The 12,532-nt window shown below is 40.9% G+C and overlaps 1 pseudogene; it reads right to left on the bottom strand.

Annotated features, from left to right (window-relative positions):
• Positions 1-10,732: 10,732 nt before the first annotated feature.
• On the bottom strand, positions 10,733-11,282 carry LOC102439619 (annotated as a pseudogene).
• Between the last annotated feature and the right edge of the window lie 1,250 nt (positions 11,283-12,532).

Below are 12,532 nucleotides of genomic sequence, written 5' to 3'. Positions count from 1 at the left end.
TTTCCCAGAGTGAAAATCACCCATAGTTTTCTCCAGTAGGGTCTGCTGCATTGTGCTAAACTGACAATGTTGTTTAATTCATTAAACCACTGCCAGTCCTTGAGGTTCGGGACGATGACAGAATCCCAGAGGGAGGGACTAGAAAGCCGAGTGGCCAGTGGACGGGGTCTGCTTCTGTTGCTGGGCCCACCGATGGGTGGCAAGGACAGCAGCATGGCAGCCGCCAAGAGCACGTGCAGACTTCCTTATACCTGAGCTCAGGTGCTGAGGCCTCCAGACCCAGGACACCCCCTTTGGAATGCATCTTTCAAAGGGAAACTTGTTATCGTGGAAACGGGGGCGGGGGGGGGGAGGGGTGCTGGCAAGGCCTGAGTGTATTCTGAGTTTGGCACGGACCAGCCACTCACCAACAGGTCAGGGCCTGGCGTCCAGGTCAGGCCAGCAGGGGGTGCGCACGGAGGACAGCCAGTCATGGGCACGTGGTGACAGCACTTCTGTGAAGTCTTATTGGGCCAAAGCCAGCACCTGAATGAGTCTGACCTACCTGGCCTCCCTCCCTCAGGAGGCCCACAGAGGGAGCATCCTCACTAAACTTTTTCTCTAAAATATGTTAACTTTGGTACAAAACTACTTCTAGACAGCAGACTGCATACATGCTGCGGTACCCCATTTACCTCAAAATTCATGCAAAACTATAAAGTATAATAAAATACAAAGTCACATTCAAAATCAAAACACATGTGGAGACTGGGTTGTGCGGAGCGCCTGGAAGGTGGAGAGCAGGATCTGTGGGACACAGCAGGAGGCGGGTCACTACCAAGGTGCCCAGGCTTCCAGGTGGAGGGGTCTGGGGCTGGGCTGGGCAAAGGGACCACAGTGCCGGAGGGATGACCCCTTCCCATCTCCTTTCCTTTGGGGCCCAGTAAAAAGGCAGGAATGCCTACCTCCCCCCGGGTGGGGTGGGTCAGCGCGGAGACCAGGCTGTGGGAAATGCTACTCAGTCCTAAGAGAGGCCCAGAGCAGAGTCCAGCAGGACGGGCAGCCCTGCTTCTCGCTGTCTCTGAGGACAGTGAGGCTGAGGGCACAGACCCCAGCCTTCCCAAGCGGGCTTTCCCAAGAGGTGACAGGCAGCAGACGGGGACTCCCAGCCACAGGTCTGAGCGCATGTTCAAATGTCACTGTGCATTTAGGGGTAACACCACCTTGAGAGAGGGAGCAATGCAAGAACTTGCATCAGAGAAAATCCAGTTACACGAGCAAGACCAGGATTTAAAACAACATAATGAAAATTCCCAGTGACACAGAGAAAATGGTTTCGTCTATGAAATGTGGACAGAAAATAAAACCCACAGAATGAGAACAAATCGAGTTAGAAGCGTTAGAGATAAAAATATATGACTGGTGGAATTTAAAAATAACTTTATAACAAAAGAAAGTGAAAAAATTACAATTCTCATAAAAAGATACATATTTTATCATATTGTTGAATTTTCTCTCAGACACACTTTCTAACAAGAAAATCAGGATTAGCCAGATACATATTGTGTGTGTGTGTGTGTGTGTGTGTGTGTGTGTGTGTGAATTTTGTAAGCTTCCATCTCCCATCTCTTTATGACCTTAGAGTTAATTTTGACCTACAAGGAAAAGATCACTGGCTAATTAAAGATGATAAAAAACTGCCAGCAGATGTGATGATGCCATGTATGTTCGTGACCAAGAGAGAGGATGCTGGTATCCTCAGATAGTCTCCAGATTTAGAAAAACTAATACCAAAAATTTCACAGAAGAGTGCAGATCTAAATCCCTGCCTTGAGAGAATGAGAATGTCCTTTAAAATAAATTGACCTTAATTACTAATTATTTTAGTGAAGAATAAATCAACATGGCCGTACAGAACTCTCTTTTTTAATCTTCACCTGAGGATATGTTTATTGATTTTAGAGTGAGGAAGGGGGGGGGGGAGAGAGACAGAGAAAGAAATATCGATGGGTTGCCTCCTTTACAAGCCATGATGGGGATCGAACCCACAAACTAACATGTGCCCTGACCGAGAATCGAACCCGATCTTTTGGTGCACAGGATGATGCTCCAACCAGCTGAGCTACCAGCCAGGGAGAAACTCTGTTTTTTAAAGAAGCCAAATGAGATGGAGGTGTTCACAGGGATCATTGTTCCTATGCTGGGACCTCCCCAGTCACAGGGCTGACCTCATTCAATTTATAACCCCACCCAAGCTGTGTGCAGTGGGTTTTGCATATGAATGACCTGTCCTTGCTCAGGCTAAAATTTCTCCAACAATCTACGCTGGGTCAGGGAGCCCCAAACCTGTCAATAAAAGACCTAAGACCCAGCACCAGCACTAGCCTGCCTTGCTTCACAGCTGGGCCTCATCTGGGCATTTCCAAACCTGATACAAAAAGGAGGAATCTGCAGATCCCCCAGTAGCCCCTGCTAGGTGGCCCAAGGCAGTGGCTGACTTTGCACTTCCCTGGAGACTCAAGAGCCAGTGCACCCAGTAGTCAATGTCAGACCACACCAGATTACAACTCTACACATCTATAAGCAACACACTCAAGGGGCAGACTCAGTGAGCACCAAAGCCCCACTGAAGCAAGTCCTGCTCTATAGGGGTGTCTCCTGCACAGCAGCTCTCCCACTATAGTTGCAGCTGGGCCTCACAGCCAATTGGTCTGGAGGTCAATTCCTCCCAGTGACACCAACAGAAATCAAGTCTCAACTGCAAGACTATGCACACAGCCCACAAAGGGGTGCACCCAGTACCCACCTCAAGTGACTGGGGAGGCTGAGCCACTGGGCCCTATAGAACACCTACTACACAAGGCCACTCTACCTACTCAAGGAGACATATCAGCTCTCTCCAATACATAGACACAAACACAGGGAAGCAGCCAAAATGTGGAGACAAAGAAACATGTCACAAATGAAAAACATGGAAGAAAGCAAACTACTGGATATAAAGTTCAAAACCATGGTTATAAGGTTACTCAAGAATCTCCTAGAAACCTCCCAATAAATGGAAAAGGACCAGTCAGAAATTAAGCATACACTGACTGAAATAAAGAATAATATACAAGGATTCAACAGTAGGGTAGAGGACTCTGAGAATCAAATCAATGATTTGGAATATGAGGAAGCAAAAAACACCCAACCAGAAGAGCAAAAAGAAAAAAGATACAAAAATATGACGATAGTGTAAGGAGCCTCTGGGACATTCACATTATAGAGGTGCCAGAAGGAGGAGGAGAGAGAACAAGCTATTAAAAATCTATTTGAAGAAATAATGACAGAAAACTTCCCCTACCTGGTGAAAAAAATATGCTTACAAGTCTAGGAAGCACAGAGAGTCCCAAACAAGAGGAACCCAAAGAGGACCACACCACAGCACATTGTAATTAAAATTGCAAGTGTTAAAGACAAAAAGAGAATCTTAAAAGCAGCAAGAGAGAAGCAGTTAGTTACCTACAAGGGAATGCCTATACTACTGTCAGTTGATTTCTCAATAGAAACTATGCAGGCCAGAAGGGAGTGGCAAGAAATATTCAAAGTGATGAATAGCAAGGACCTACAACCAAGATAACTCTACCCAGCAAAGCTATCATTTAAAATTGAAGGTCAGATAAAGAGCTTCACCAACAAGAAAAAGCTAAAGGAGTTCATCACCACCAAACCAGTATTATATGAAATGTTGAAGGGTATTCTTTAAGAGGAGGAAGAAGAAGAGAAAGAAAAATATCAAAATAATGAGCAAAATGGCAACAAATACATACCTATCAACAATTGAATCTAAAAAATCAAAATAACTGAATAAGAAATCTAATGAACAGAATATATTGGTGAATAAAATAGAATCAGAGGCATGGAAATGGAACATACTGACTATTCTCAGAGGGGACGGGGTTAGGGGAGTAGGAAGAGATTAAACAAAGATCTTATTTGCATATATACATTACCTATGGACACAGACAATAGGGTGGTGAAGACCTGGGGTGGGGCAGGAACCAGGTGGAGGAGAGCAATGGGGGGGGGGAGGGGAGAAGAGGGACATCTGTAATAATCTCAACAATAAAGATTAAAAGATAAGAAGAAATGTATCAGACATAGAGGTCAGAAAAATGATGGTAAAGATGCTCAACAGCATAAGAAAAGGTATAGTAACTAGGAGGAATGACATAGCACTAATAAAGAGCACATTGGAAGGAATACACAGCAGATTCGGGAAAGACAAGGATCAGATTAGTGAATTAGAAGACAGGGTAGATAATGCACACTCCTTCCCAGGAGCACAACTGTGTCCTCTCCCTCCCCCTCTCAGGCACATTAGCATTAGCTTCTTCACTCCCAAGCTCCAAGGGCCCTTCCTTTACATCTATGACTTTTTTCCTAAAACCATTGATTCTAGGAATTACTTTTTCTACCCCTGTGAAACCATTGATTCTAGGAATTACTTTTTCTACCCCTGTGATTTAGCCAATAAATGTTATCTTATTTTTTTTAAAAAATCAGAGATCCAAAAAGAAAGAAAGAAAGAAAGAAGAAAACAATTAAAAAACAGGAAGACATGCCCTAATTGGTTTGGCTTAGTTGATAGAGCGTTGGCCTGTGGACTGAAAGGTCCCAGGTTCAATTCTAGCCAAGGGCATGTACTTTGGTTGTGGGCACATCCCTAGTAGGAGGTGTGCAGGAGGCAGCTGATCGATGTTTATTTCTCATCGATGTTTCTAACTCTCTATCCCTCTCCCTTCCTCTCTAAAAAAATCAATAAAATATATATTTTTTAAAAACACAGGAGGACAGCTTAAGGGAGCTGTGGGACAACATGAAACATAATAGTATTCACATAATAGGTGCGCCAGAAGGAGAAGAAAGTGAGCGAGGGATAGAGAGTGATTTGAATAAATAATGGCAGAGAACTTCCCTAACCTGGTGAAGGAAAATGTCACACAAGTCCAGGAAGCACAGAGAGTCCAAAGCAAAAAGAACCTAAGCAGGCCCATACCCAGACATATCATAATTAAAATGCCAAAAATTAAAGACAAATAAAGAATCTTAAAGACAGCAACAGAAAAGCAAGTTGTTACCTACAAAGGAGCTCCCATAAGGCTGTTAGCTGATTCCTCATCAGAAACCCTATAGGCCAAAAGGGAATCGCATGAAGTATTCAAGGTAATGGAAAGCAAGGATCTGAAACCAAGATTAGTGTACCCAGAAATGCTATCCTTTAAAATAGTTGGTGAAATAAAGAGCTTCCCAGATTTAAAAATAGGGGTGGGGGCTAAAGAAGTTTATCACCACAAAACTAGCACTACAAGAAATTCTAAAGGGACTGCTATAATGAGAAAAAGAAATAGAGAGAGAAACATAAGCATACAGAATTAAAATGGCAATAAATATCTATCAATAATAACATTAAATATAAATGGTTTAAATGCTCCAATCAAAAGACATAGGGTAGTTGAATGGATACAAAAACATGACCCAACTATGTGCTGTCTGCAAGAAACCCACCTTAGAAAAAAGACTCACACAGGATAGAGAAGGGATGGCAAAAAATTTCCATGCAAATGGAAACAAAACAAAAAAAAGCTGGGATAGCAATACTCATATCTGACAAAATAGACTTCCTAATGAAGGCCATCACAAGAGACAACAAAAAGCATTATATAACACTAAAGGGATATATAACAGGATATAACCCTAGTAAACATATATGCACCCAATATAGGAGCATCTAAGTATATAAAAAAAAACTTCTAGAGGACTTTAAGGGAGAGATCAACAATAAAACAGTCACAGTATGGGAATTTACCACCTCGCTGACTTCACTGGGTAGATCTTTCAGACAAAAAAATTACCAAGGAAACAGTGACTCTAAAGGACACACTGGATCAGGTGGATTTAATTGACATTTATAGAACATTTCACCCCAAAGCTGCAGAATATACATTCTTTACAAGTGCACATAGATCATTTACAAAGGTAGACCACATGTTAGGACACAAAACAAGTCTCTACTAGTTCAATCAGATTGAAATCATATCAAGCATCTTCTCAGATATCAGTGGAATGAAATTAGAAATCAACAACAGTAAAAACCCTCAAAAATATTCAAACACATGGAGCCTAAATAGCACGTTGTTAAACAAAGAATGGGTTGCCAATGAGATCAAGAAAGAAATCAAAAACTTCCTGGAAACAATGGAAAATGAACACACAACAACCCCAAATCTCTGGGACATAGCAAAAGCAGTCCTGAGAGGGAGGTTCATAGCACAACAGGCCTACCTCTAAAACAAGAAAAATTAATAATAAATGTTTTAACACTACAACTTAAAGAATTAGAAAGAGAACAACATGAAAATCCCATAGTAAGAAGAAGGAAGGCAATAATAAACATCAGAGCAGAAATAAATGATATAGAGACTAAAAAAAATACAAAAAAAAAAATCAATGAACCTAAGAGTTGGTTCTTTGAAAAGATAAACAAGATTGATGAACTGTTAGCCAGACGCATCAAGAAACAAAGAGAAAGGACCCAAATAAATAAAATCAGAAACAAAAGTGGTGAAGTAACAATTGACACCACAGAATTACAAAGGATTGTGAAAAAATACTGTGAACAACTATATGCCAACAAGCTGGACAATGTGGATGAAATGGACAAATTTCTAGAAAAATACAATCTTCCAAAACTCAATCAGAAAGAATCAGAAAACCTGAATAGGCCAATAACAACTAATGAAATAGAAGCAGTAATCAAAACACACTCCCAGCAAACAAAAGCCCTTGTTGGGATGGCTTCACAGGGGAATTTAACAAACATTTAAAGAATTAACATCTACCCTCCTCAAACTATTCCCAAAAATTCAAAAGGAAGGAACACTTCCAACCTTTGTTTATGAGGCCAGCATTATCCTAATTCCAAAACCAGATAAAGACACTATGAAGAAAGAGAATTTCAGGCCAATATCCCTGATAAACATAGACTCTAAAATCCTCAACAAAATATTAGCAAATTGGATCTAGTAATATATTAAAAAGATCATACACCATGACCAAGTGGGATTTATTCCAGGGATGCGAGGCTGGTACAATGTTCGCAAATCAATAACTTGATACATCATATAAACAAATTGAAAAGCAAAAATCACTTGATCATGTCAAGTGACACCCTTTTTTGATAAAAATTCTCAGCGAAGTGGGAATAGAGGGATAATATCTCAACATAATAAAGGCCATATACTAGTAGGACAAACCTATAGCAAACATCAAAACTAAAACCATTGCCCTGACCGGTTTGGAGCGTCGGCCTGTGGACTGAAGGGTCCCAGGTTCGATTCCAATCAAGGGCATGTACCTTGGTTGCAGGCACATCCCCAGTAGGGAGTGTGCAGGAGGCAGCTGATCGATGTTTCTCTCTCATCGATGTTTCTAACTCTCTATCCCTCTCCCTTCTTCTCTGTAAAAATATCAATAAAATATATTTTTTTAAAAACTAAAACCAAAAACTAAAACCATTTCCCCTAAGAACAGGAACAAGATAGGGATGCCCACTTTCACTACTCTTATTCAACATTAGTGTGCTGGTGCATGGATTCGTGCACATTGAAAGGAAATTAATTAGAAGAAATATTTTAATATTGCTATTTGTCCTTTCTCTATAATAGAAGTGTCAACCAAATTCACAATTGACAATGACAGATAGAAACACACGTATGCAATTGTAGCCAGCGAGAGCTTTATATATATATATAAACTTGCTTAATTACACCTGCTTTCTGATTTAGCTAAACTTTTTCCAGCCCAGTGAAGCACCCCAACTTCTCTTTCAGGTAATTGTCAGCAACACAGCAGTAAATATCAACATGAAGCAGATTATTATTGTAGATCACACAGGGAGAACAAAGCGTAAAATATTTAACTGTAGCAGTGTTTGACTATATTCTGCACAGTGAGAAAACTTGAAGTCATTTTCAATTTCCACCATTTCTTACTTCTTTTCAGTCGAATCAAGTTTCTAAACTTTCTAAATCTCTGATTTCCAGGAAAAGAAAATAGGATTCTACCAAGTCTCCTATCTACCTACTCCAGGACTTCTGTGAGGATCAAATGAGATGAGGCACGTGAAAATGCTTCACAAACATTTGGTTAAATGTAAAATGTTTGCACCTGGCTATAAAGCAAGTTGGGTTCCTGGACTGAAAAAACTCCAAGGAGGCTAGTCACTAGGGAGGGGAAGCCAGGCATTGGTACATGACATCATTACCTGGCACCCACAGTGGGCTGTGGGCTGCATTTTGCACCATGGTGTCTCGGCAGCGTTGGCTGTGATTTGGTGGGGTGTCGTTTCAGGGTGGTGGCGGGGCCTGTGTCCCAGGTGGGGGAAGCTGAGGGTTGGTTTGTTGGTGCCAGATCCGTGGTGCTGTTTAATTTAAAAGGCCAGTGCACATCATAGCAGCTCCTGCATTGAGCATCTGCCCCTTGGTGGTCAGTGCGTATCATAGTTACCAGTCAGACGGATGGACACTTAACCTTTTATATATTTAGATAGTACTGGAAGTCCTAGCCACAGCCATCAGACAAGAAGAAAAAGTAAAAGGTATCCAAATTGGAAAGGATGAGGTAAAAGTCTCATTATTCGCAGATGACATGATATTGTACATAGAAAATCCTAAAGACTCCACCAAAAAGCTACTAGATTTAATAAATGAATTTGGCAATGTAGCAAGATACAGAAATCAACACCCCAAAATCAATGGCTTTTTTATAAACCAATAATGAATTATCAGAAAGAGAAACTAAACAATCTCATTTATCATTGCAACAGAAAAAGGAAGATACATAGGAATAAGCTTAACCAAGGAGGTAAAAGACTTGTACTTGGAAAACTACAGGACATTAAGAAAAGAGAGGAAGATATAAACAAGTGGAAGAATATACTGTGTTCATGGATTGGTAGAATTAACATTAAAATGTCCATACAACCCAAAGCAATCTACAGATTCAATGCAATCCCTATTAAAATACCAACACCATATTTCACAGATCTAGAACAAATACTCCAAAAATTTATATGGAACCAAAAAAGACCCTGAATAGCCACAGTAATCTCAAGAAAGAAGAACAAAGTTGGAGGAATCACAATACCAGATATCAAGCTATTCTACAAAGCCACTGTACTCAAAACAGCCTGGTACTGGCACAAGTACCTATCCCTCTCAAATTCTTTTTAAAGAGGGAATACTTCCTAATACATTTTACAAGGTCAATATTACTCTGATACCAAAACCAAGTGAGGACAACACACATACACACACACACACACACACACACACACACACACACACACACTATCTCTGATTGACAGATGGAAAAATCTTCAACAAAATACCAGCAAATCAAATGCAATGCTACAGTAAAAGGATCATACACCACAATCAGGTGGGATTCATCCCAAGGATACAAGGGTGACTCGGCATCTATAAATCAATCAACACGATACACCACTTTAACAAAATAAAGGATAAAACTTGTATGATCATCTCAGCAGAAGCATAATGCATTTGGCAAGATATAATATCTATTTATGGTTTTTAAAACCTCTCAATAAAATGGATATAGAAGGAAAGTAGTTCAACATATGACAAGCCCAGAACTAACATCATGCTCAATGGTGAAAAAAGGAAAGCTTTTCCTATTAGATTAGAAACAAGACAAGGGTGCCCACTCTCACCATTTGTATCCAACATAGTCCTGGAGACCTAGCAAGAGCAATTAGGCCAGAAAAAAAGGCATCTAACTTGAAAAGGAAGAAGTAAAACTGTCACTATTTGCATATGGCATGATTTCATATAGAGAAAACCCTAAAGACTCCACCAGAAAACAATTTGAAATAATAAATGAATATCATAAGATTGCAGGATACAGAACCAATATACAGAAATCTTTTGCATTTCTACATACTAACAACAAACTATCAGAAAGATAAGTGAAAAAATTTCATTTACAATCATAACAAAATTAATAAAATACCTAGGAATAAACCTAACAAAGGAGGTGAAAGACCTGTACACTGAAAATTACAAGACATTGTTGAAAGAAATTAAAGAAAACACAAACAAAGGAAAGATAATGCTGTGCTCATGGATTTGAAACACGAACATTGTTAAAATTTCCAGATTAACTAAAACAACCTACAGATTCAAAGCAACCCCTATCAAAATTCCTTTGTCAAATATTAATTGAGCGTAATAGCTTGGGTCAATTTCTGGGGTCCCTGTTCTGTTCCATTGATCTATATGCCTGTACTTGTTTTTGAAGCTGAGATGTGTCTTCTGAAGGCAGCATATAGTTGGTTCTTGTTTTTTATTTACTAAGTTAGCGTGATTATTGATATATGAGGACTTGCTACTGCCATTTTATCTTCTTTTCCTCCTGATTGCTCTGCACTCCATTTCCCCTTACGTCTCTGCCTGCTATTTTAGTTTGGTGATTTTCTATGATTTTTTTCTCCATTTTTTAAAAAGTATGGCTTGCTACGGTAGTACACAATATTGTTTCATACATGTATACTTGAAACCAAATTTTAAGAAATAGCTGTTGTAACATAAACCATAACCTGATGAGCATGTCCACCGCGCCCCTGCCTTCTGCAGGGTCTTCTGAAATCCCCTCTGGTTCCAGGTCATGGCCAGACTCGGAGGGAAGAGCTTGCAAACTTGGTTTTTTCTCTACAATTCAGTCTTCAGCAACTTGAGTGCTTTCTTCATGTTGTCAACAAGCAGAGCTGCGTCCGAAGGTTCATAAGCGTAGAGACGTTTTGAGTATCTTCCAGTGATGTCGGCTCTCACTGTCAGGGATGGGTCAATAAACATGATCCTGGGGACACCCTGGCCGCCAGGAGAAGGGTGCTTGCCAGTTGTTTCATAAACTAGATTGAGGAGGACGAACTGCTCTGCCAATTTCTGGATTTCTTTATTTTCAGCAAACACTTTCTTTAAAGCTTGACTGTGTGGGCATTCATCCAGGTGATGAATAATCATCAAGGGTTTGTTGCTTGTCTTGGATTTGTACAAAGCTTCCTCGTGTGTCTGGGTCCAGATGAGCCGATCACCCCAACCTCTGGAGAGGGTCTGGGGCAGTTTGGGTGGAGAGACCTTTGTGTCCTTGGTGTTCTCAGCTCCTGGTTTGACTGTGGTGTCTCGGGCCAGGGTGTAGGAGAGGGCCACGAGGAGTAAGGATGGGGACACTGAAATCTCCTCCATGGCACACCTGGCTCTCCCCACCCCCCTGTCTGTGCGGGCCAGGGGGCCTTGATGCATCCAAGCTTCCTCGGGTCGTATGTTATTTTATGATTTTCCTAAGTTCTTTTCCTATGCTTTTCTTTAACCCTTACATTTGACACAGTTGTTTGAAGTCTGTTTAGTAAGTCCAGTGCCTGTGTATCTTCAGGGATGGCTTCTCCCACCTTATTTTCTTCCTTTAAATAGCCCGTGTTTCCTGTTTCTTTGTATGCTTTTAATTTTTGTGGAAAATTAGACTTTTGAAAAAAAAACACCCCTTCCGTTTTTGAAGACTCTCTCTCTGTCTGGAAAGTTCTTCACTAATCCGCTGTGTGTGTTCTGAGCCTTATGGTCCCCCCAAGAATGCTGAATTCTACCCAGGTACCTTCTGAGCACGCATTTTGTATAGGTTTCTGCAATTTTTTGATTCCCTGTATGCATGCATGTTTAAAATAATTTCCTAAAGAGTCTCACTCCAGGTTTTCCTTGAAAACTTAGATAATTTATTGTATGTCTCTTCATGTAATCTATTGATGGAGGGATTGCAAATCTTCGGATCCACAGGTCTTAGAATTCCTTCAGCTTTCTCATGCACTGCCTGCTCCTCCTTCCCATCTAAGACCTGAATTAAGTAAAACAAAGACGAGTCCTTCAAGCAGCTCCCAGGCACATTACAATGTTCTGAGCAAGGTCCGCTCCTCTTCCTTCCGTTCAAGGAAGAAATTGAGGACTGTCTGCACCTCCTCCATACACAGTCTGTGTCATGCCAGGAGGGGTGAGATAAGAGTGAACACTAATTCACAAATGTGCCTGTGTACTTGAACTTTCTGTCTCATGGTTGGGTGTTCACCTGGTTGCTTTGCTCTGCAGAGCCCCAATAAAGTACAATTTTCCAGTTGTGTTTTTTGGATGGGTGTATCTCTTCATGGGAGAGTGATGGCTTAAAGCTTCCACCATTTTTCTGCCTTACTGCCTTTTTAAAGCTTGTTTTTTGTGGTGGAGAGTTCTGTGGGTTTTGACATATGCTAATGTTATGCATCCACCATCACAGCATTATAACTGAGGGTCTCACTGCGATAAAAACGTGCACTTCACCTCCTCAGCCTCCCCCATTCCCAGCGGCTCCCCAGCGCCCCCTGGTGACTCCCCTGTCTCTGTAGTTCTGCGTTTTCCAGTCATGTCACTGCAGTTGTACAGTATGTAGCCTGGTTTCTTTAAACTTAGTGATATAC

Source organism: Myotis lucifugus, unplaced genomic scaffold (genome assembly GCF_000147115.1).
Source record: "Myotis lucifugus unplaced genomic scaffold, Myoluc2.0 scaffold_833, whole genome shotgun sequence".
In the NCBI taxonomy this organism is placed as follows: domain Eukaryota; kingdom Metazoa; phylum Chordata; class Mammalia; order Chiroptera; family Vespertilionidae; genus Myotis; species Myotis lucifugus.
The sequence above is the reverse complement of the archived record's forward strand: the minus strand, read 5'-3'. Positions and strand labels throughout refer to the sequence as shown.